This window comes from Lepidochelys olivacea (genome assembly GCF_965140295.1).
Source record: "Lepidochelys olivacea isolate rLepOli2 genome assembly, chromosome: 4".
In the NCBI taxonomy this organism is placed as follows: domain Eukaryota; kingdom Metazoa; phylum Chordata; order Testudines; family Cheloniidae; genus Lepidochelys; species Lepidochelys olivacea.
Genome location: NC_140414.1, coordinates 131,635,660 through 131,661,236, shown reverse-complemented (window position 1 = coordinate 131,661,236; position 25,577 = coordinate 131,635,660). Strand labels below are relative to the sequence as shown.

The following is a 25,577-nucleotide window of genomic DNA, read 5'->3' as shown; positions in this document are numbered from 1 at the left end:
CACAGTTTGAGAACCTCTGCCCTATAAGACATGCTGCAAGGCAAGGGTATTCCCTCCTACTTTTAATTTATGAGTGGTAGGTTAGAGTAAGTGAGAGGGAGAAAATTATGTGATATGGAAAAACATATTTTACAATCATTTAAACAAAAAAGAGGCATCTAAGCCAACTGCTTCAATCTGAAAAAGGAGCAACATAAGATTAGGTAAAACTGTCTGCCAAATCCTGAGGAGCATTACAACATGTTGCAGAGTTGTACTAATTCCGCGCATTATTATGACTCAGTTTAGTGGGAGGACTGGGCAGGGCAAACGCTGCTGTCAGCGTCCACTAATAAATACCACTATATTTGCAGCTCCAGAGATAACAAAAAAAATCAGCTGTTTGATTAATACCAAATGTTGTCATACACAGAGTAGAAAAAGGAATCAGACTGAAAGCTAAACGTTTAATTAAGAACAAATTACCAAAGGGCCTGACCTGATTCTCAACCTAGACCGAGACATAACATATAGATATTAAAAACCAAATGCATTTTATGGGAAAAACGAACAACCACCGATTACAATATATTTCATAGCTGGCTCAAGAAGCAAATGCATCAAACTGATAGCTTTGCAAATTATCAGCAATCTTCAATCCAGTGTTTCCCAACGTGAGGCAAGTAGGCTAATCCAAGAGTAGTAACAGAGCAAAAGAGAGGAGCCTTAAGAGTGGGGAGCTGCATGACCCCAAATACACCCTGTCATAAATATAAAGGGAAGGGTAAACCCCTTTGAAATCCCTCCTGGCCAGGGGAAAGCTCCTCTCACCTGTAAAGGGTTAAGAAGCTAAAGGTAACCTCGCTGGCACCTGACCAAAATGACCAATGAGGAGACAAGATACTTTCAAAAGCTGGGAGGAGGGAGAGAAACAAAGGGTCTGTCTGTAGTCGTCTTGGCCGGGGACAGAACAGGAATGGAGTCTTAGAACTTTTAGTAAGTAATCTAGCTAGGTATGTGTTAGATTATGATTTCTTTAAATGGCTGAGAAAAGAATTGTGCTGAATAGAATAACTATTTCTGTCTGTGTATCTTTTTTGTAACTTAAGGTTTTGCCTAGAGGGGTTCTCTATGTTTTTGAATCTAATTACCCTGTAAGATATATACCATCCTGATTTTACAGGGGGGATTTCTTTATTTCTATTTACTTCTATTTTTTATTAAAAGTCTTCTTGTAAAACACTGAATGCTTTTTCATTGTTCTCAGATCCAAGGGTTTGGGTTTGTGGTCACCTATGCAAATTGGTGAGGCTTTTTACCAAACCTTGTCCAGGAAGTGGGGTGCAAGGTTTTGGGAAGTATTTTGGGGGGAAGGACGCGTCCAAACAGCTCTTCCCCAGTAACCAGTATTAGTTTGGTGGTGGTAGCGGCCTGTCCAAGGTGACACACCCTGCTGCCCCACATGGCTTCATGAAAGTCATTCATATTTGTTTTCTGTCCCTGCATAGGCCAGCTGTGGGAGCAGTTCACATGCATCTGTCTGTGGGCTTAATTTAGATAGCTACCTTCTAGCCAGCCTAAGTGTCTCTTTTGTGCTTGCATCTGTACCCCAAAGACTAGTCTGGCCCTAGCCCTACAGCTGGGAAACAGTGCTACAACGATTGTTTTCTCCCCTCCCCCATCCCAAAAAAAGAGGGGCACTCTGCTTATGCAGAGGAAGGATGGTCTTGTGATTAAGGCATTCATCTGGGAGCCCTGGGTTTAATTCCTGGCTCTGCTATAGACACCCTGTGTGACAATGGGCAAATTGTTCATTCTCTCTGTGCTCCATCTATAAAAATGGGATAGCAACATTTCACTACCTCACATGGGTTCTGGAGCTCAGACTAGGTGATTGTGATGGGCCCCATCTGGGCTCTTGATCAAGGACTCTACTTTCCAGTGGTAATTTGACGTATCTTTAACATTGTGAGGTACTTGGATGCTCTAGTGATGAGACCCATAGAAAGGCTCCAATAGTGGGGAGCTGCCAGAGCCTTTCACTGCCACAGTGAAAGACTCCAGCATTGGGGAAAGGCTCTGGCAGGAGGAGGAGGCAGCAGGGAAAGGCTCTGGCAGAGCCTTTCGCCGTTGCCATTCCCCACCAGAGCCTTTCACTGACACGTGTAGCTACACACGTAGGATGACCAGATGTCCTGATTTTATAGGTATCAGAGTAGCAGCCGTGTTAGTCTGTATCCGCAAAAAGAAAAGGAGGACTTGTGGCACCTTAGAGACTAACCAATTTATTTGAGCATAAGCTTTCGTGAGCTACAGCTCACTTCATCGGATGCATTATAGGGACAGTCCTGATTTTGGGGTCTTTTTCTTAGGATCCTATTACCCCCCCATCCCTGTCCTGATTTGCTGTCTGGTCACCCTATACACACCTCAGCCTGCTTTTCACTATGGTGCGTAGCTACACATACCCTACACAGTGCCATAGGTGGTGTTCAGTCTAGACATAGCTTTAGTTGGAAACCTGTCTGTGTGTATAGGTTTCTGTTCCCCTCCCATCACTGTGATACCTGAGCACAAAGACCAAGATTAAAAAACAAAAACAAAAAAACCCAGGATTTGAAGTTAGGCTCCTGAACCCCCATTTATGCTCATAAATAAGTACGGTGCTTTTCGAAAGTGCAGTACACCCCGGAACTCCTACTAAAGTCAACATGAGCTGCTGTATGCGTGACATCTCCAGCAATGGAAGCATTATTTCCTAACAGACTACCGACTGTGACTTCTTCACTGTAGCACAGTGCACAGGAGAAAGTGGTGGAGGAGAAGCATGTTTGTTTAGTGCTGAAAAAGCTAATTTATGTACTTACACTGTGACTGAGGAAAGTTCTGCTGTAAGTGAGTTTATTAAGTGGAGTCAGTATGTCTGACGGCGAACAGAGCCTCTGCAAAGAAGACAAGGCTGTTGGTAGAAAAAAAATAATTAAGAAGCCAGTTAAAAAATAGCTCCTCCAACTACAACACTGCTTGAAATGTTGTATTCTGGAAACATCTGTATTTTAATCATGCTTTAGAGGAGTGTAAGCCACTGATTTTTCTTGGAGCTTTTTGAAGTCTATAAAGAGAAATACCCTCCCACCCCCTGTATGCTGGACGGCAGCCATGTATTAGTAACGACCACGTTTTGTAAGTGCATGTACATTTTAATCTTCATTTTGACAATGTTTTTCTTATTTCTCATGACTGAAGGAATTTTTATGTATTTATTTATTTATTTAATATCAACAATAGAAAACTGCTGAAGAAAGAAGGGCATGGTCCTGCAGCAGCATCACATGGGGCATGTTCTGCCACAGAAACTCCCATCGATTTGAGTACGTGGGTTTGAATGGATTACTCAGATTGTAAACTCTTTGGGGCGGGGACCTTCTTTATGTTTTGAGTTTGTACAGCATACAGCATGAAGGGATCCCGGTCCATGACTTGGGCTCCTAGGTTCTAACACAATAGCGAGAGCTCCTATTCCATTAATTAATTTATTAATAATAATAATAATTAATAATAACTGTGACAATCTGCTTAACCATTCCTATGACTCCAAAATTCTTCTGAAGAGCAGATTTTTCCCCTTGTGGAATGATCCAGAATGCAACAAAGGGCAGGTAATTTAATAAGTATTCCCCATTCCCAACACCCAACCCCACTAGGACACTGAGCATACCACTGCCCAAAGAGGAAAAGCTTCTGTTGGAACCCCTCATTAAAACAGTGGAAGTGTACTTTGATGTGCACATGCTGGGCCAGACATGTGCGCCAGGTTTGTCTAATTTTGGTGGTGCCCAGAACGGGTCCAATCAGAGCCGTCCCCTCCATAGGACAGACTGGGGCAACCGCCCCAGGCCCCGCACTTTGTGGGACTCCGGGCTTCAGCGGGATGTGGGGTCCAGGGCAGCCTGGGGGGTTGGCGGGGTGGCCTGGTGCCAGCAGCAGCGAGCGACCCGGCCACAGCCCATCCCACTCTGCCCTGCCCTGCCCCGCCCCTGCTCCACCCCATTCCAACCCCTCCCCAAAAGTCCCCACCCTACCCCTTTCCATCTTCCACCCCTTCCCCCGAGCGATGCTGGGAGCCAGCAGAGCAGGGCGGGGCAGGCTGTGGCCAGGTCTGGGACAGCTCTGATTAAATATAAGCCCAAACATTGGTCCATGTTCCTGAATATTGGTGGAGCACGGGCACCACGGGCTCATATAACTCGCCACCTATGGGGCCCAATCCTCACTTTATGTACACTGAAGTCAATGGAACCAGTTTAATTCTATTGACTTCAATGGACCCAGATGAATATACACAAGCTTAGGATCTGGCCAGCTGTATTTAAGTTCTACATTCCCTTTCTTCAGGCTGTAATATACTGTAAGTACGTAGCTGATCTGGCGAGCAGGGCATTGTGATATGTCCTTTGTGGGTCTTTCACGGACTGGGTGGCACCAGGCTTGAGTTCTGGGAGCTGGCTTGGAGACATGTGCAATCTGACTCCTGAGAGAAATGAGTGTGATGGCCTCAGGTCGGTCTCTGGTAGATGACTGCTTGCATCATAAAAACACCACAAATATTCTGTTAGAGTCTGGCAAAAACTGTGGTTGTTTCATAACCAGGCACTGGTGCCCAGTTGAACTGCAAACTGAATATCTCTGTGAGAGTCCGAGACTGGATTAAAAATCTTTACAGAAATGGGAGCTATACTGTGGTGTGTGTAGTCATGTAACCATTAAGGATTTGTTTGTTTTTAATATACCACCTGATGTACCTTTAAATTTCTAAGCAGCCTGCTTGTCTGCAGAAAGCAGCTGCCATTTGTGCACGGCACAGCTGATGCGACATGTTACTAATGAATCACACGTTTTGCTCTTTCAACGCGATTTTCCATTTCATTCAGACTGAAAGTATACGGGTGCTCTTTGGGTATGGGGAAAAAAACATTACCTGTGCATGCCTGTGTGAACCAATTCACCAGAGGGACCAATTCACCCTGGTGTAACTCAGCTGAAAACAATGGCAAGAGGGTTAAATGTGACTCTGAGTTTGTTTCCATTTCTGCCAATCCTGTAACTTTCACAAGAACTGCTGTTGATCTGAAGCTTTAAAAGCAAAACCACATGGGGTGGGGGAGAGGGAGGGAGGGAGGGAAAGGTGGAGACATTTTGCAAATGGAAGACTGTGTGCAGTATTCAGGCTTTAACATTGCCTGCATTCATGGAGTAATGCCCTTCAGCGCAAATGCAGCTCCGGTTTGATAGGATGAATGAAAGGCATCTTACAGAATCTGTGTGAGGCCACTAGCATTACGCCTGAGACGAGAGGCTGCTAAAGCCATACTCCCCTATTTATAACAACAGATAAATCACACCCTCCGAAGCAGGCAGACCTCCTTACATCACTGACACAGGCAGAATACTAGAACCTAGGCAGCTACGGCCTTGTCGACATTGAGCTTTTCTTGCCAAAGGTTCGTCTGTGGGAGCCACAGAGGGGAACACCTAGTGTAGGCAGCCCTGCTGCAAACTCCTGTGATTTAATTTCAAATCTCTCAGTATCTGGTGTCTTCCTTTAAACCCTAGACTACCATCATGTGAACACACCAGAATCTCAACTGTCACTTTAAAAGATCACAAACTAAATAAATAAATTTCTGTCCCTCTTGGCTATGGAGAAAAGCCTGAAAATGTTGACCTTAAAGGCTCAAAACCTAGAAGGCAAATAAAAAGAATCCCAAATGTATTTGTAAAGTCTCACCATTTTAAAGCCAGTCTCATGACTTTTAGGGGACTGACTTGTGATTTTTGAATGCTTGGGGTTGGCAATAATAACAAAATCTAGTTCTTGCATAGTGCTTTTCACCGGTAGATCTCAAATTGTTCACAAGAGGTCAGTATCTTTGTCTCCATTTTACAGAACGGGAAACTGAGGATCAGAGGGGAAGTAATTTGCCCCAGGTCACTGAGCAGGCCAGGAGTAGACCCCAGTTAGTGCTCTATCCCACACTGCCTCCACTGAAGTTGATATCGAGACAAGACGCTGGCAGTCAGCTGTTACTATAACCACCATGCTGTGTAGGCCTTTCCTTAGTGGGGTCAGACAACATTGTGCTTAATATTCTGATGGCCACTTGTAACCCTATCTACACTAAGGCTCCAACCTTGCGACTACTCATGCAGCTGAACCAGTGGCGCTAACTGCAGGAAAGCCAAGTGTAGCTAACCCAGATAACCACAGCAACAGCTTGTCGTCATTATCCCTCTGATTCACCAGCAGCAATTTCAGTCGAGTAGGCTACCATCACAAAGCCCTCTGACTGCAATGTTTAAATTCAGGGAGTGTTTTAGGCCTTGTGTATTATTGTCTTGTGGACTTGTTTGTTTATCATGGAGTCTCTTCCAGAAGCATTGCTGGTTGGTAGTCCTTCAGAAAACAAGGCACACCATGTCTCACCGAGAAAAGTCTCATAACTTTCAGATCAGTTGTGTGAGTGTATCTGGAAATCAGCCAAAGCGAATCCTAACTGAGTTGCCTACATTTGGTGCAGAACAAAAATGTGTGGGGGTAGGAAGGGTTTGTGGTATTTCAGGAGAGGGGAAGAGTGAGAGAGTAAGACAGGGTGTTCAGCTTAAAGATAAAGTAATAAATCAAACAAGATGCTAAACTGAATGCTCTGTAGGGGGGAAAAGTCAGATTTTTATACTAAAAAATCATTTTGAAAGCTGAGGCTTATTTTGTCCCATTATAACACAGAGGAGGTTTCGCCCTCCATTCCCCCCCATATTAACTCTTCAAGAGTTACTCCCATGGATGACTCTTTATTCACAGAAGCTGAATGTTTGGGGGAGAGAACGAGAGGAAGGCTTTAATATTGAGTAAGTCAGACCTCGTGGAGAATAATTCACAACATGTGGTTTAATGTTAAAAGCTGCAGGGGATGGAGGGGATATTTTTCCATCTGAAAGGAGATAGAGGGAGCTAAAAATTAACTCTGTAGGCATTTATTTTTTTTTAAACTCAGCCAATCAGATCAAAACTGGATAATGTTCTATAGGTTTAATATGATTGTGTCTTTTTTGTGGAACTAACGCCTGCAGTAGCAGAATGATGGACTCTGTGATGTAAGAGGTCTTTTCTATTCCTGGCTGCTCTGCCGTTTCTTGTTTGCCTCATTACACCAATAAAGCTAGTGGCGGGATGTGGGAAATAAAATAGTAAATTACACTTGACAGCTCATCCCTGCTTTTCTCTTACCGTTGTAGTGGTGGTGTTGCACAGAGGGTCACAGATTTTTCATGTACAAAGTAAGGAAAGTTCTTCCTCTTCTCATATACGGACATCCAAGCTCATAATCAGAGGATAGCATCTGTATAAAGGGAGGCTAGGCATTTTAAACTACGATCCAAATGTCAAGTTGGGCACTTTTCCACCACATGAGTTACTGTCTGCAAAGCTGCAAAGCTGCCAGTGTGGAGAGGAAACCAGTTCAAGCTGGTGCATAGTTGTGGCAACTCTGAGAGCACCAGAGAGTAGCCCTTTGAGCCTGGTCCAGGATCTGTGGTCAAGTGGACAAGGAAGCAGGTGCAGCGAAGGGCTCCTAAATATACTTAGTGCATTAGACTCTCTTTCCCACCAATGCTTCCACTCTGTAAGAATGTAGTTTTCACCTCCCAGGCCATGCTCATCACCTGTGCATGGTAAAAGTCCAGTCGCTCTGTTGTTCCAGAGAGCAAAGTGATGCTGAGAGATCCATGATGGTGTCACACCTCTTTCCACAGGAGTGGGATTCTTCGTCTGAATGCGAGCAGATCTTCAAGCTGGCGCTGCATGTTGTTTCTGACTGACGTGCCATTTTCAATCAGAGATATCATGAGTTGGATTAATCTGTCACAGCTCTCTGGGCACACTTAACAGTAATGGCATCTCGTTGAAGGTCTGCTGGAGCTACATGCGCTAGACTGGAGTGGGTGAATAATTCAGGCAGCCACTCACAATCTGAATGTCCGAAATCAGCTCCATGTTGACAAGCTGAGTGTGGCGGCTGCAGTCCCAGACCACAAAGTGCTATTCATCTGGAGCAAACACCAGAGCCAATACTGAGGTACAAAGGACTGATGTGTCTGCTCTCCAGGAGGTTCCTGATAGTTTGCCTATAAAGGCGGTGCTGGAAGTGTTCTTCATTTTCAGATGTTCCAAGTAAGGTTGGTGTGTCATGGTATGGTCAAAGTTTACTCCCAAGATGTGACAACTGGTTGTCCTCGTACACCGATGGAGATAGGCCCCATGGCAAGAAGTTTAGGTAAAAAGGAGTTACTGCTGTCTCAGTTTCTCTGAAGATTAGTCTCCATTCTTGGAACTACGCGGTCAAAATGTCCATATCCTCGCTGAGCTTCCCTTCAACCCCGTGGAAGTTGTTTCCTGTCTCAGCAATACAGATATCATCAATAGAGACCTACTTCTTGGCCCGTGTTTCAGGAAAGTTGTGTGCGTGTATATTGTACAAGACGGGAGCCAAAACTGACCCTTGTGGAAGGCCACTATGGAGATGTTTAAGTTGACTGATTTTTCTCCCCAACTTGCAGAATAAAGCTTCAGTCGCTAATAATTTCTTGGACGAACTGACCGTCGGCCCACAAGGAATAACCTGTAGCAGTTTGGCAGCCAGTTTGGCGTGCCACACCATGCCATAGGCTGCTTCAGATCAATGAGGACTGCAACAACTTTCTTTCCAGAGTCAAATGTGCTTTCAACATCTTGAGTCAAAGTACCTGATCTTGGCTGCATCACCCCTCCTGAATCCAGCGTGACTGGAAGGCAGCTGAGGACTGACCTTCAGGTCACAAAGCCCGGCAAACTATTAAGACACTGGATGGAGATTCTTGTCTACGAAAGTTCTTATTGCCTCCTAGCTGACTCTCCCTAATGTCCTTATTTGTAGATTCAGTTTACACATTAATAAAATCTGAGAAACCACAGTGGGAAGAAAGTGCAAGTTCCTGCTGGGCTCAGGGCCGCTAACAGATGTACAGTACATATTATATTTTAGCACCCTTGCTGTGAACACTAGTTCTCTCCAACATTTCCAGGCATCCACGCCTATGTTAAAGGATAATTATTAACACAATCATGGGGATTTTGAGCCTGAATGTACAGGGACTTCAGCATCTTTCCTTGATGCATGAAGATCAGTTTCTGCATTCCTTTATGTCAATCTAAGCACTGGTTGGGACCATGGAAATTTTATTTGGGGGGTGGGTGTGGGTGGGAAGTGCATACAATGTAATCCCAATGGCTGTGGTTTTCAGACTACTTAGTGATTATTTTTCAGGTAACTTGAAGGGGTCTGATTTTTCAGAAAGTGCTGAGCACCCACCCTCTGAATATCTGGCCCCTTTAAAGTGTCACAAATTGGACATGCCAAAACTGAGGCACCCAAAATCACTAGGCACTCTGAAAGTCTTGGCCAATGGTTTTAGGACTGATGACATTTTGGGAGCTGTTGTTTGGCCTGTGTTCTGAAGTAGCTCTTGGGGCTTATCTATGTTACCTGCTGGATCGATGGGCAGAGATCGATCCAGCGGGGGTTGATTTATCGCATCTAGTCTAGACACAATAAATTGAGCGCTCTCCCGTTGACTCCGGTACTCCATCATGGCAAGAGGCGCAGGCGGAGTCGATGGGAGAGCGTCAGCCATCGACTTACCGCGATGTCTTCACTGTGGTAAGTAGATCTAAGTACGTCAACTTCAGCTACGTTATTCATGTAGCTGAAGTTGCATAACTTAGATCAACCCCCATTCCCCCTAGTGTAGACCAGGCCTCAGAAGACCGAGGAATGATGCTAACAGTTTTGAAGTGCCAGCCCCACCTACTTAGGGACGGTTCTGTTTCTGGGGAGGGCGTGAAAGAGCACTTCCAAAAAGGGTCATTTGTGCATAACTAGAATCTTGGTGTAGTGATGATTTATGCAAATTCAACTGACTTTCAGGAAACATTGTCCTAAGTCACACAGGCACAGATTTTGAAAAGTATTTAGGCACCTAAAGATGCACAGAGCTGACTAATTTGATTTTCCAAAACACCTAAGCTGCTTATGTACTTCTGTAAATTCCAGTCAGTGCCCATCTGCATCTTTAGGCTTCTATATACCTCTCAAAAAATCTGACCCAAAACAATTCTGTGTTAAGGCCATGAACTAAACCTAGATCCTCTGGCTTCCAGTCTGCTGCCCCATCCAGTACACCACAGTGCATTCGGAGGAAGACTTAAATGTTAGAAAATACAGCTAATGAAATGTCAGCAGGCATCACAACTTAAAATATACAAGGATTTGTAACCACTAAAAAAACTTCTTCTACACGTACAGCTCTCAGAGAGCGGTGTGGAGTCTTTCAAACTGCAAAATGCAAGGACTATCAGAAAGTCAACTGAAGAGAATGATACTGATGTGGGGTTTCATGCAATTAATTTGTTATTGTTCCTGTCCTAAATAGAATGGTTATTTCCATGTTATGCTTTTTGGCAGTTAATAACAGTGGTGACAGATGTCTAGAAATAATGCTGAGTTCACATAGCTTCCAGGCAGAATTGCCAATGTATGTGTTTTTCACTACAGTCATATCTCTTGAAGATGCTAACAGTATCATTGTCATATTTCTCCTACACTGACCTATTCCAGTTTCTTTCTGAGCAATGCTGTAAACAATAATTTTTCATCTGGTGCCGCATAAAAACAATAACAATAACTGGAATTATATAGTTCCATTTATATGAATATAAGTGCTTATAATCAGGTGAAGTTCCCATCCTGTTTTGAGCAAAGTCTACCCCGCAGAGTACAGGCTAAACTGACCCCTCATTTAGGGTTTAGCTTTATTGCTGACTCAAATAATAATCAAACATAAGCTTAAACCTTCTCCTAAAACCTAGCTCTTTCTAGGGCTTCTCTGCAGGACTGCTCTAGTCCCACTCCCTTGTTATCTCTGCCCTCAGCAAGACATTTAGAACCCTCTTATTTCCTGGTCAGGGCTCACAAATTCTACCTGCCAGCATAAGTCAGCAGTAATTCCTCTCCATTTCTATGCAGGTTTCTAGCATCTAGGTGTAGAGTGGCAAACAATGGAGCCCTGTATTTCAATGCAGAGTGCTGGATCTACTTCCCTGTTGCCATGTTTTACCAAGCTGGCTAGGGAACAGTTATCAATAGGCATGATCAATATTTATAAACTTTTTACTTTAATCTCATCTCCCCCTCTTGCATTTTGCTCTCTTCACAATGAAATGCTTAGCTGTAGAAACATGTTACTATACATCAGTATCGTTTTGGTCTGGGCTCCCTCCCACAAAAAACAGGTATTCATTCACTATAGGGCTGGGTGAACCTTAAACCGCTTGTGGAAACTCACAAAGTAAGGCACCACTCTCCTGAGGCACGGAATGGCTTTGTTTCCCATTGACTTCTTTGGACCAGGACTTGGGAGATCTGGTTTCAATTCCTGTTTCTGCTATAGACTCCTTGTGTGATGTTAGGGCAAATTGCTTAACTTCTCTGTGTCTCCTTTGTCTTGTCTATTTAGATTGTAAACTCTTTGGGGGCAGGGACTGTCCCTTACTATGTGTAATTTAGTTTACAACAATGGGGCCCTAATCTTGGTTAGGGTTTTTAGGCTATTATAATTAAGGCCCTACTTGAACTGCAGGATGATTGTCAAATCATTGACGCTGAGTTGCAGACAAGACATGGAAAATCATGAGAAAGTAATAATGGACCTTTATTAACTGCCGTAACTTGGAAAAGCCAGAGAAGACCTATTTGTTTAAGAAAAATTTTATGGAATAATATAAACACTCAAGTATTATGTTATGCCTGCTTTTTTTTTTTTTTTTTTTATAACCAGACATTTTGCTGCAACTATATTAGTCATTAATGCTTGGGACGGACAGCCCGAACCCCAGCTGCTGTGAGCTCGGATAAACAGGGTTCTACTGTTAGAATGGGGGTGAGGGGGAAGTGTGTGTTGCAAACCTCAAAATGTATGTAAAATTGTGGACTGTGCAAAGTAAGATAATTAAAATCAAAATTGCAGTGGAAGCCTAATATTGCGGGATCCGCAATTCCCACAATATCACAAATTAAGAGGGCCTTAATTTACGGCTGTCAAGCGATTAAAAAGTATCACAATTAATCGTATTGTTAAACAAAAATAGAATACCATTTATTTAAATATTTTTGGACCTTTTCTACATTTTCAAATATATTGATTTCAGTTACAACACTGAATACAAAGTGTACAGTGCTCACTTTATATTTTTATTACAAGTATTTGCACTGTAAAAAACCAAAAGAAATAGTCTTTTTTCAATTCCCCTAATACAAGTACTGTAGTGCAATCTCTTTATCATGAAAGTTGAACTTACAAATGTAAAATTATATATATATATAAAAAGCATTCAAAAATGAAGCAATGTAAAATTTTAGAGCCTACAAGCCCACTCAGTTCTACTTCATGTTCAGCCAATTGCTCAGACAAACAATTTTATTTACGTTTGCAGGAGATAATTCTGCCCACTTCTTGTTTACAATGTCACCTGAAAGTGAGAACAGGCATTCTCAAGGCACCATTGTAGCCAGCATCACAAGATATTTACGTGCCAGATGAGCTAAAGATTCACATGTGCCTTCATTCTTCAATCATCATTCTAGGGAACATGCGTTCATACTGATGACTGGTTCTGCTCAATAACCATCCAGAGCAGTGATGACCAACGCATGTTCATTTTCATTATCTGAGTCTGAAGCCACCAGCAGAAGGTTGATTTTCTTTTTTGGTGGTTCGGGTTCTGTAGTTTCCGCATCAGAGTGTTGCTCTTTTAAGACTTCTGAAAGCATGTGCCACACCTCATCCCTCTCAGATTTTGGAAGGCACTTCAGATTCTTAAATTTTGGGTCGATTGCTATAGCTATCTTTAGAAATCTCACATTGGTACCTTCTTTGTGTTTTTGTCAAATCTGCAGTGAAAGTGTTCTTAAAATGAACAACATGCTGGGTCATCATCCGAGACTGCTATAACATGAAATATATGGCGCAATGCCAGTAAAACAGAGCAGGGGACATACAATTCTCCACCAAGAAGTACAGTCAGAAATTGAATTAACTCATTGTTTTAACGAGCATCATCAGCATGGAAGCATGTCCTCTGGAATGGTGGCCAAAGCATGAAGGGGCATACAGATGTTTAGAATATCTGGCATGTAAATTACCTTGCAATGTCAGCTACAAAAGTGCCATGCAAATGCCTGTTCTCACTTTCTGGTGACATTGTAAATAAGAAGAGGGTAACATAATCTCCTGTAAATGTAAACAAACTTGCTTGTCTTAGCAATTGGCTGAACAAGAAGTAGGACTGAGTGGACTTGTAGGCTCTGAAGTTTTAAATTGTTTTGGTTTTGAGTGCCGTTATGTCACAAAAAAATCAACATTTTTAAGTTGCACTTTCACGACAGAGCTTGTACTATAGTACTTGTATGAGGTGAATTGAAAAATACTATTTCTTTTGTTTATCATTTTTACAGTGCAAATATTTATAATAAAAAATAATATACACTTTGATTTCAGTTACAACACAGAATACAATATATGTGAAAAAGTAAAAAAACATCCAAACTATTTAATACATTCCAATTGGTATGCTATTGTTCAACACTGTGATTAAAACTGCGATTAACTGTGATTAATTTTTAAATTGTGATACATTTTTATAATTAGTTAACAGTAATTAATCAACAGTCCTACCTTAATTATAATAGTGCTGCTCCAATTAATAGGAGTGGTGGGTGTTCAGCACCTCGTGAGTACCTGCCAAAGTTTCTGGTAAGTATCCAATGGCTATTTTCCATCTCCCCTACCTCGGCTCCTTTTCCCACACACTCTCCTAAATGAAATGCAAACCTAGCAACATCTGAGTAAAACTTCCAAGTCAGGGCAATCAATATTAGGTCAAACAAAATTGCCCACCCATCTGTACAATGTCTCTTCAATCACCCCAACTCCTGACAAGTGACCCCTTATTAAATAAGTCATTCCCTTGCTTCATACCACATTTTCCTCTTATTAATATATATAATTTTGGAGGGGGAGAGAAAATCTGAGCATGAAGAGACCAACAAAGCCCAGAAAGTCAGTTTTCCCCCTTTGGATTCTTCTTCTGTTGACTTTGATGTTGGCTCAGTTTCTGAGAGTTGAAAGGACTAGTTTGTCTTCAGTCCCTGGGATCGCTGTGCCCAGATTAGAAGTGATTTATTTGGATTTTTTAATGAGGCTTGCTTGTTGTGGTCTGAATTGAGTCCCCAGAGATTCATTTTCTTTAGAAACTTGTGTTGGATTCAGAGTCCCTTCTGCTAAGATGAGAGCAATCAGGGGTGCATATTCTCCTAAGAGCTTCCCCAAGTTATTGTTATCCTCCTCCCCTGACATCCATTTCTTTTTTAAATGACTTTTGCTTTTAGCCTTCTCACCAAGACCTTTCCTGTTGCTTCTGTTTATATAATTGGCAATCCAAACCTGCAGTTCTCACTTGGGTTAGTCTCTCATTTCAGTCAATGGGAATTTTGCCTGAGTAAGGATCTTAGAATTTGGCCCATCATTAATAATTCAAGATGAAGAGGGGAAAAAACAGCAATAGGCCAAAACAACTTTGTGCACCTATGTAAAAAAGGGTGGATTTTTTTTCTGTGTTTTTTTAATTATTATTAAAAATACTAACTTTGGAGCTCCTGCCAGTAGGAGCACATGGAGTTTCAATTTGTGGTTTTTCTTCATGCAGCACATTTGGAAATCGGAATTTAAAACAAAATATACATCTCCACGTCTGAGTGTGTATGTAGCAATTTATCATTTCTTGGTGGGAATTTGAAACTATTTTTAGTCTTCAGAAATGTTTCTCTTCTCCCCTCTACTCTCCCTCCTCCCTCCGCACACTCCTTATCAAGCTTTTTAGCCAATCCAAATTCCTGAAGTAAGGAAAATAGTGACAGGAAATGAATAAATTAATAAGGAATGGGTTTATATTTTCATTTCCTGGCCCCTTTAGAGTTAAAGGTAGAATTAGAACGATTTGTCAAGAGCTGAACAAAGCAATTACCTGCGTATTCATTTTATAAATTCCATCAAGTACAAATATTGTTCTAAAAAATAATATTATTAAAATGAGTCTGGAAGCCCTCATAAAACCAGAGCACTCATGCCTTATGCTGTGGGCTGGTGGGAGGATAAAGTTCCAACCTCATGTGGCCTAGTGGATAAATCACTGGACGGGAACTCAGGAGCCCTGGGGTCAATTCCCAACTCTGCTACTGATCTGCTGGGTGACCTTGGTCAAGTCACTTGACCACCCTGTCCCTGTGCTTGCCCATCTGTAGAATGGGGGTAATGACAGTAAGCTTCTTTGTAAAGCACTTTGAGATTTACTGATGAAAAGTGCTATATCAGAGCTAGATACTAATTATTCTTATTTAGGGTCTGGTAACTGGGCTGGTGTGCACCTTCAGCAGTCACTTCTTTATACAATAGTGACCATTGCTCATTTGTGGCCACAAATGAGCCCTTGGACCATCTGAGTTGAGAGACACATACACTCACCCCTTTACCTGTTTCATAGTCACCATTGAGATCAGTGGAGGTGCCCAAGCTAGATCCTTCTCCTCGGTATAAAAGAAATTGGACCTCTGGCAGGGTCCCTTTCCACGTGTTTGAACTGTATCCATGTGTTTGAACTGTTGGATGCAGTGTTTGGGGTGTTTATCCCTCTAATCATTTTTGTTGCTTTTCTCTAAACTACCGGCAGTTTGTCGACTGTTCAGCTACCACAGTGAGGTGTAACCTTGTGAATAAACCTGGAGAGACTGTCTGAGCCCCGAGGTACTAAGAACTGAACACAGTGTCCAAATACACTTCACAAGAGTCAGAAAGAGAGAGAGGAAACAATAGTGAGGAGTCTGGTCCCGTGGTTAACGCTCTGGGCTGGAAGTTGGAAGACCTGGATTCTGTTCCCTAGTGCTGACCTACTATGTCACCTTAGGCAAGTTATTTCATTACGCTACGCCACTCTTTCCCCTCCCTCCCATTGTCTGTCCTGTCATATTTATATTGCAGATTCCCTGCTAAGGCCAGGGACTCTCCCTTACTATGTGTTTCAACAGGGCCTTCCACAATGTATGTGCTACAAAGCATAATACAAATAAATCATAGGCATCGACTTCCCCTCTGCCCAGTGGGTGCTCAACCCCCCGCACCACCCTAGCCCTGCCCCACCCCCGCACCGCCCTCGCCCCACCCCCATTCCACCCCTTCCCCCAAGTCCCTGCACCTGCCCCACCTCTTCTCTGCCTCCTCCCCCGCCCTTCTGGAAAGTCCTAAGTGCCGCCAAAGAGCTGTAAGGCATCAGGGGGGAGCGAGAAGCACTGGAAGGGAGGAGGAGGAGCAGGGCCGGGGTGTGCTCGGGGGGGGGGGGGGGGGATAGAAGGAGGCAAGGACGGGGGAGCTTGGCTGCCGGTGGGTGCGGAGCGCCCACTAATTTTTCCCTGTGGGTGCTCCAGCCCCGGACCACCCACGGAGTCGGCGCCTATTCCCATGGTGTGATCATAAATTAACTTCAACAGGAGAGCATACCTTGCATGGGTTGTATTCTAGGTGAAAGGTGGGTGGAGCAGGTTAGCTCCCCTGCAGGTAATAAGGTGTGTTCTTCACAATACCGAATTAATCAAACACTTTGATAAGATTGCGGAGTGACTATCTTTTTGTGTGAGGCTTCATGTTCAATATGAAATATGTCCACCTTAATTAGAAAGGAGGTGCAGATGATAACAGGACCAGTAATTCCATAATGTGACTTCACTGATTTCAGTGGAGTTTCAGCAGGAATAAATTAAAGTTCAACCTATGTAGCTTTCCCCCTAAGACAAGAATAGCTTTCAGTCAGTATCATGAGAAAAAACACAGGGAATGGTAGAACTCACCATGCCTGTGTCCTCTAGAACAGAAATTGCCTCCAACCTGATTCATAAGTAGACGTTTTAATGAGGGAAGCAAAGATGTTTGACGTGAAGGCTAAAAGTGTGTCCTATGGTACCTGGATATTTTGCCACATAGAAGTTCTATATTGAGTCAGTGAGTGCTGTGGGCAGATAATTATGACCCCTATTAACCCTTGTATGGAAGTCACCTAAGAGAAGGGAAGTCAAATCTCAAGTCTTTAAACCATGATTTGGGGACTTCAATAGCTCAGATATAGGTTAGGGGTTTATTATAGGAGTGGGTGGGTGATTTGGTGGCCTGCGTTGTGCAGGAGTTCTGACTAGACCAGTAGCATATTGCTTTTCCCAGAAGACTGTGGCGGGTGCCAAACACCCCGCCACCGAAATGCCGCCACAGAGAAATGACAGCAGGAAGAAGCACCACCGCTGAGAAATGGCAACGCTTCTTGGTGGCATTTCAGCAGTGGGGTGTCCTGCGGGTGCACAAAAATGCCCTGGCGGGTGCCATGGCACCCACAGGCACCGTGTTGGGGACCCCTGGACTAGACGATCATAATGGTCCCTTCTGACCTTAAAGTCTATGACCCTATGTGCACTTTTTGTGTGCATTTATTTCACACCAGATTCTGCCCCTCTAACGCTGCATAGTCTCTTACTCCATAAGTAGTTCCACTGATTCCAATTAGTTTACTTCTGGAGTAAGATGTTACTCAGCATGAGGAAGGGTACCAGAATTTGGCCCTGCATAATTAAGGGCACTTTTAGTGACCTAGTTGGAAAAGTGAACAGACTTCCCAAGACTTTTGGGTGTGTGGTCTGAAGAGTTTTTCAGTCCATCTGACTCCTTACTGCCAATGAACCTCACAACCGTATAACAGGAGAAGTCACAGCCTACTACTGGCAACTCAAAGGATAGTAAATCCCTTCTCTGTGATGCAATTCACCCTGAAATATTCACACACATAGGTCAACAGCAGGCTAAATGGATTCATAGTGTTTGGCAAATGGTATGGAAATTCTGAAGATTACTGAAGGACTAACAGCATCATAATATCAAGAAATGACTCGAGTAGCCATGGAAAGAGTACAGCTAGCTCCTGGAAAATAAACTTTAACTCAAAGCAGCCATCTGTCCAAAGTGAATTTATATTTCAACTGAGCTTTGTAAAGTATTTCAGGAGCATAAACAGTGGTGGTAAAGGTTTAGGGTTTCTTCAGTACAAAATGCCAGAGGCCCTCAGTTAGATTCTACTGTGGTGGGCACAGCATAGGCACCTAGATAGCTAGTCTTGCGGCAGAGGGGTAACAATATTAAGTTTCAGAAATGGCTGGAGACACATGAATGTGAATATCATCTGTATTTTAATAAGTAAGGGTTACAAAGTACAGGGGTTTTCATGCTTCAGGACACAAGCTGACACCCCATGTATTTGGGAAGCAAGCTCTCATGTAGATTTGTAATGTCTTGCACAATTACTAGAAGCACTATGTGTTTGTTCTACAGTCATCCTAAATCTGTGGCAACGGGTGCTCTTGGAAACAGGACATTATTTATGTGGTGATCAAAGTGTGCCTGGTGTTCTGTTGACAAGAGCCAAGATTTTCACGTGGCTTGTGAATTTGGGTGCTTCCGTTTTTGTATGTCCATACGGATACTTTAAAGGAGCTTGATTTTCAAAAAGTGCTCAGCACCTGCCTTCTGAAAATCAGCCCTTTTTAAAGTATCTCATCTTGGTCAAGATCTTTGCCCTGAGGAGTTTGCATTATCTGACTTAGGGTATATCTACGCAGTATTTTGGAGCAAACCTTCCCGCCCAACGTGACAGACTTGGGTAGTGGGGCTTGGGCTAGGACTCTAAAAACCAACTGGAGCTTGGGCTCTGTACCCTCACCCCTTCCTAGGCATCAGAGCCTGAGTTCCAACCAAGCCGCAACTCCAAAGTGCCGTCTACACAACTATTTTTAGAGTGCTAGCATGAACCCTGCTACAACCAAGTCTGTTGATCCAAGCTGGGAGGCACGCTTCAAAGTGCTGTGTGGACATACCCTTGAATGGATTGATGCTCTGTTAAGGTATTGCAATTCCTATGTTCTTAATGCAGTTCTGTAGTGACTATGTGAACGTATTTCATACTGACAGGTTTCAAAGTAGCAGCCGTGTTAGTCTGTATTCGCAAAAAGAAAAGGAGTACTTGTGACACCTTAGAGACTAACAAATTTATTGGAGCATAAGCTTTCGTGAGCTACAGCTCACTTCATCAGATGCATTCAATGAAGTGAGCTGTAGCTCACGAAAGCTTATGCTCCAATAAATTTGTTAGTCTCTAAGGTGTCACAAGTACTCCTTTTTGTATTTCATACTGTTACCTGTTTTACCATTCCTGGAAAGTGTTTTCATTATTGAGAGCTTCCCCACCGGAGATCTGTTTCTGAGAGTCTGTCAGCCACCTATACTCAATTACTTCTTCCTGGAGGTAATGCAGTCTTACTGCACTTCTACCAGAGAGAGGGCCAAATTCCAGAACATGTTTGCAGGAAAAATTGCACATACATTTGCTACTAAAATGCACTACTAAAATGCACATACATTTGCATGCATAGTCAGAAAAGCTGACACAAAGAGAGGTATGTTATATCCGTTTGATGGCAGAGGTGGAGTGCTTCTAGGTGGTGGTCATGGGCCAGGTTGGAGAGTCCCCTGTGTTAGTGCTTTAGTTCTTCCTCTTTAGAGCTGAGATAAAATTTGAACACAGACATCCAAAGATCAAATAGTAACTGCTTGTCTTAGCCTAGCTCCCACATCCCTCTCCTGATGTGGAAAGGTTGGCAGTCTCTGCTCAGGGGAAGATGGGGATGGAATAACAGAGGTGTTGCTGAGCTTTCTGCACCTGCCCACACTCTTCCAGATTCAATTTCATGACCTCTAAATTCATGCTTCGTTTAAATTCCCAAATCCATAGATGTGCTCCAAGATCTACCTGTCTTTTATTCAGCTATATATCTATCTTCTATCCTATGTTTGGCATATTTGACCATACTTTGACATGAAATATGCCCAAAATTCAAGTTCCAAAAAAATTTGCCTAGTGTCAGCAACTGCTGAATCTGCTGGTATCACAACACCAATAGCCACATGTGGCAATGATAAGGATTAATAGATCGATTGAGTTATTGTACATCTTTCAATAAGGTATGTCACCCAGGTACAGCCTCACCCTTGGGTCAGTGATGATTTCACAACGTAGCTTCCATCAGAAGGCAAGCATGTCTTGAAATCATTGCTCGACGGATCATTGCAGTCTACTTCACATTTTAATTGGATTTAACTTTGCAAGGTTTGAGAAATCACAGTGACAATGCAAAAACATAAAAGTAAATCTAAACAGAGTGTTAGGTTGACATCAGTGTTGTTTTAACTGGCATGCTTGCATTTGATTCAGCTCTGCTGCTGGAATAATTCCTTCCAGGAGAGAAATCTTTACCATTGAAAGTGAAAACAATTCAGTGAAGACTATTGGGTGTTTTGCAGGTTATTCAGGGGAAATTTTCCTTTCAGCTTGTCCTGTGAGCAACAAGGACTTAAATGTATTGTCAAGAAGTTGCAGGTCAGTCACTTATGATGGTTTCAGAGTAGCAGCCATGTTAGTCTGTATTCGCAAAAAGAAAAGGAGGACTTGTGGCACCTTAGAGACTAACAAATTTATTTGAGCATAAGCTTTCATGAGCTACGAAAGCTTATGCTCAAATAAATTTGTTAAACTCTAAGGTGCCACAAGTACTCCTTTTCTTTTTACTGATGGTAGAATTTTCAGCATGGCCAAAATTTAGCTTCTAAATAAAAGTTGACCTGAGTTTCAAAGATGCTGGTACCCACAGCTACTATTGATTTTAAGGGGAGTGTGGGTTCACAGCACCTCTAAAAATCAGGACAATTTTTATTTAGGAGCCTAAATATGGACTTAAGTGTCCATATTTCTGTTTGCAAATGTTGGTCTCTGCCTATAAGGCTGTTCCTTTTCATTTGAGGGAGCAAGGAACTGATTTTTAATACTAGAGGGCAGAATCACAGTTGAATTGAAGTGAATATGTCGGAGTTTCGCATGACCTTATTAGCCCCCTAAGGGGATTATGGGGGGGTGGACGTGGACCTAAAGCAAGGAATTAGTGGAATCAGATGTGGGAGTTTCTGGCTGACAGCCAAGGTCAAAAACCAGAAGTCTGTGCAAAATACACCCACGGGATTTAGTTCTAAATTGAAATGTGAACAATCCCTGTTTCCAGTGCACATGCCTCCGTAACTAAACCCTGAGTCAGGTGATTGTCTCCTTCTAGGGGCTTTTAGATCCAGAGGTCCTTGGTTCCTAGCGTAACACTGTGTTAATGTTGGTTAGACCTCCATTTCACACACACATGGCACAGCAGCATTGCTTGAAGTATCATGTCCCAAAAGAGTCAGGAAACCTACATGAAAGCATCCTGGCCAAGTGCACGACTACTACTGTGATGTGCTACCTGTTTCACTGCTGTGGAATGTGGGGCTGGCTGGGAAACAAAAATTGTCTTTAAAAATAAAAATTAAGGTTTTGAAATTTGTTTTCATTCAGCATCGGAGTGGAACCAAGACTTTTCAAAAATTTTCATGAAAAATTGAGACTGACCAACCAACCCCAGAATAGCCAATAGCTTGGTAGTTAGGGAGATATGGGAGGTCAGATTCAAATGAGTGCTGTACCCATGAATGCTCTAACCACTGGGTTATTGGCTATTCTAGGGTGGGAGGTCTCTCTGCCCCCACCCTCCAGAAATTCTATCCAGAGAAAACTTCCTGACAAAAGTTACATCACAACTGATACATTTCTGTGAAAAGTTTTGGCTTGGATGAAGTGGCATTTTCCATCAAAAAAACATTCCTGAACAGCTGTAGTGGAATTATCTGTCAGCCAAGTCACTGCACCAGTAACCCACGCACCTGAGACTGGCTGCAGTCTGTCTACACTGCAATTAGACACCTGTGGCTGGCCCATGGCAGCTGGCTTGGCTCGGGCTTCGGGTCTGTGTAATTGCAGTGTAGATGTTCCGGCTTGGGCTGCAGCCCAAACTCTAAGACCCTCCCACCTTTCAGGCTCTAACCCAAGACTGGATGTCTACACCACAATTAAACAGCTCCTCAGCCTGAGTTAGCTGGCACGGGCAAGCCACAGGTGTCTAATTGCAGTGTAGACATACCCTCTCTCTCTCAGCCTGATATGTGACCCAGACCATATTTAAGTTTTTGCACTCATCAAGGTGAGACAATACCCTTTAGTCTGTAAGGGATTCGTTCTCATAGCCTAAAATGTGCCCACTAAGAAAAGCGTATACTCCTGTTTCAGATGTAAATGAGTCTTTGCTCATGCAGACCACACAACTTCACTGATAAGTATCTTTTCCTGATCTGAGCAAGCAAATGTAGATTTTGAGGGAGCAGTTTAAGAACCCACATTTGAAAATTCAGTCTTAAAGTGGAGTTCTACTCTGAAAAGTGACAGTACAAATGAGATCTGAAGGTTCCATGTTCATTATCTCTATCATTTCAAGAGCCAATATGTTCAGTTTTCAAATAATTAATTTTTCTTTCCTAAGTGGTGGTTGTGTTGTTTATTCTCCCTATTGCAGTGGTGCCCAGAGGCTGTAGTCCTGGAGAGTGGGCCCCATTATGCTAGGTACCCTGCGCTTCAATCTTAGCTTGAGATCTGAAAGTCAAGCTGGGTTCTTTTTGGCTCAAAGATTCTGCAAATGGAACAGTTTACAATGCTGATGATGGGGCATGAACCAGAGAGAATCCAGGTCCTTCTCCCAGAACTGTATTATCATTGCAGAGCTGAAAGGATAACCATTTATTAACACTTATTTTCACCAGTATCAAGTCTGTGGTAGCTGAGCAACATAAGAATGGCCATACTGGGTCAGATCAAATGTCCATCTGGCCCAGTATCCTGTCTTTCGACAGTGGCCAATGCCAGGTGCCACAGAGGGAATGAACAGAACAGGTAATCATCGAGTAATCCATCCCCTGTCGCCCACTGCCAGCTTCTGGCTAACAGAGGCTAGGAACACCATCCCTGTCCATTCTTGCTAATAGCCATTGATGGACCTACCTTCCGTGAACTTATTTAGTTCTTTTTTTAACCTTGTGATAGTCTTGGCCTTCACAACATCCTCTGGCAAGGAGTTCCACAGGTTGACTGTGCAGTTGTATGAAGAAATACTACCTTTTGTTTGTTTTAAATCTGTTCCTATTCGGTGACCCCTTAGTTCTTGTGTAATGAGAAGGAGTAAATAACACTTCCTTATTTACTTTCTCCATACCAGTCATGATTTTATAAATCTCTATCATATCTCCCCTTAGTCATCTCTTTTCCAAGATGAAAAGTCCCAGTCTTATTAATCTCTCCTCATATGTCAGCCGTTCCATACCCCTAATCATTTTTGTTGCCCTTTTCTGAACCTTTTCCAATTCCAATATATCTTTTTTGAGATGGGGTGACCACATCTGCATGCAGTATTCAAGATGCGGGCATACCATGAATTTATATAGAGGCAATATGATATTTTCTGTCATCTTATCTATTCCTTTCTTAATGATTCCCAACATTCCGTTTGCTTTTTGACTGTCACTGCACATTGAGTGGATGTTTTCAGAGAACTATCCACAATGACTCCAAGACCTTTCTTGAGTGGAAACATCTAAGAGACCCCATCATTTTATATGTATAGCTGGGATTATGTTTTCCAATATGCATTATTTTGCATTTATCAACATTGAATTTCATCTGCCATTTTGTTGCCCAGTCACCCAGTTTTGAGAGATCCTTTTGTAGCTCTTCACAGTCTGTCTGGAACTTAACTATCTTGAGTAGTTTTGTATCATCTGCAAATTTTGCAACCTCACTGTTTACCCCTTTTTCCACATCATTTATGAATATGTTGACTCGGACTGAGTCCAGTACAGACCCCTGGGGGACACCACTATTTACCTCTCTCCATTCTGAAAACTGACCATTTATTCCTACCCTTTGTTTCCTATCTTTTAACCAGTTACCAATTCGTAAGAGGACCTTCCCTGTTATCCTATGATAGGTTACTTTGCTTAAGAGCCTTTGGTGAGGGACCCAAATCAGGCCTGATTCTGTCCCTTGGTCACCTTGGGGAGCACCTTACAAAGTGATTGTTCTGAGCTCTCTCTGTTTGAAGTCAATGAAACAACTCACAGGGTTGGAGTTAATCAGCATGAGCAAAGGAAGTAGAATTGGGCCCTAAAGTTGCATCTGTATTGTCCAAAGGGATATCCATTCTCTGCTTCTTCATGAATGAACTTTCCCCTCTTTCCTCCTCCTCTTCTTCTGGCTATGACAAAGGAGCAGAGTGGCCTTGGAATACACACAGCAACAGATCTGTCAAGAAAGAAGGATGATTATTAGAGGGTTAGATTATGACTTGCAAGGCAGAGTGGATGAGTAAGAACCTCCGTCAAATACCTGTGCCGGCTACCCTGACTTTAGATATGAGTGCACAGGAGTGAGCGAGTGTTGCTGGGTAAGGAGTGTAGAATAAACAGACCCTCAGCTCTACTCCTCACCCCAAAGCAACATCCAGCTCAAATGAGCCAGCCTGGCATGGGGAGATGACGTAATTTGCTGCTGAAATAGACCCTCAAGGGAAAAGCAGGGAGGAGGGCTGTCTCAGGCTACTGATGAGTTGGTAAGGCTTAGGCAACATCCCAGACCTCAGGGTGTGCCAAATGGCAAAATGGTGGTTATAGATAGGAGAGGGAACTATGGGCTAAAGTTTCTATAGCTTCTGTAAGGAAATAATATTCATCTGATGAAATAGTATCTAACAGTCTCCTTCACTGCAATCTAATTGCTTAAGTAGGTGGGAAAGGAAATATGTGAAATCAAATGACCTGCTGCATCAGGCCTAAAGCAAACTCCATCCCTCTTAAGCTGCAAATGCTTCCCAAAGAAAACATGTCGGCTTTACTGCACTGAGGCACTTAAGTTCAATTCTTCAGTGGGAGCGCTGTTTAAAGTCAGCATTGCTAGTCCCGCCACAGCAAGCGTCTGTTCTGCAGCTCCCAGTCAGTTCGTTTACTCTTCAGGATGGTTTTCCCTTACAGCTTAAAAAATATGACCTTGGAAAGATTCACTAAATAAGTAAATACTTGAATCCAGTGGAATTTTCTGTCTAGATCCAAACCCTGGCACCAGTTGAAAGTGCTGCAGCTATGTCCTATCTATAAGGACATTCTTGCGGATATTAATTAGCAAATGGTTTAGAGAAATAGCCCATTTTAGTTAAGGAAGGAGAAAACATTCCAAAATAGCTGCTGGTCAAACACCCTTCAGGCTTTGGTCATGTCTGCAACTTGGATGGAGGCAGGAGAAAGGCTTAAAATTGAACTTCTTCATTCTTTCTTTAAGGGGGGAAAAAAACCTGAGTGTTGCCCCACATCCGTTCATTTCCAGGGTGCAATTTTGTGTTTGCAAATAATTA

The 25,577-nt window shown here is 42.8% G+C and overlaps 1 long non-coding RNA gene across 2 annotated transcripts in view; it reads left to right on the top strand.

Moving 5' to 3' along the window:
- The first annotated feature begins 883 nt into the window (after positions 1 to 883).
- Positions 884 to 25,577, top strand: part of LOC311520082 — a 39,743-nt gene continuing 15,049 nt past the window's right edge. The window contains exon 1 of one of the 2 annotated variants that reach the window (XR_014711482.1): positions 884 to 975. This is a non-coding gene — a long non-coding RNA (uncharacterized lncRNA). Of the gene's footprint in view, positions 976 to 3,306; positions 3,351 to 25,577 lie in introns of those variants that run through there. The other variant, XR_014711483.1, reaches the window with a different exon arrangement.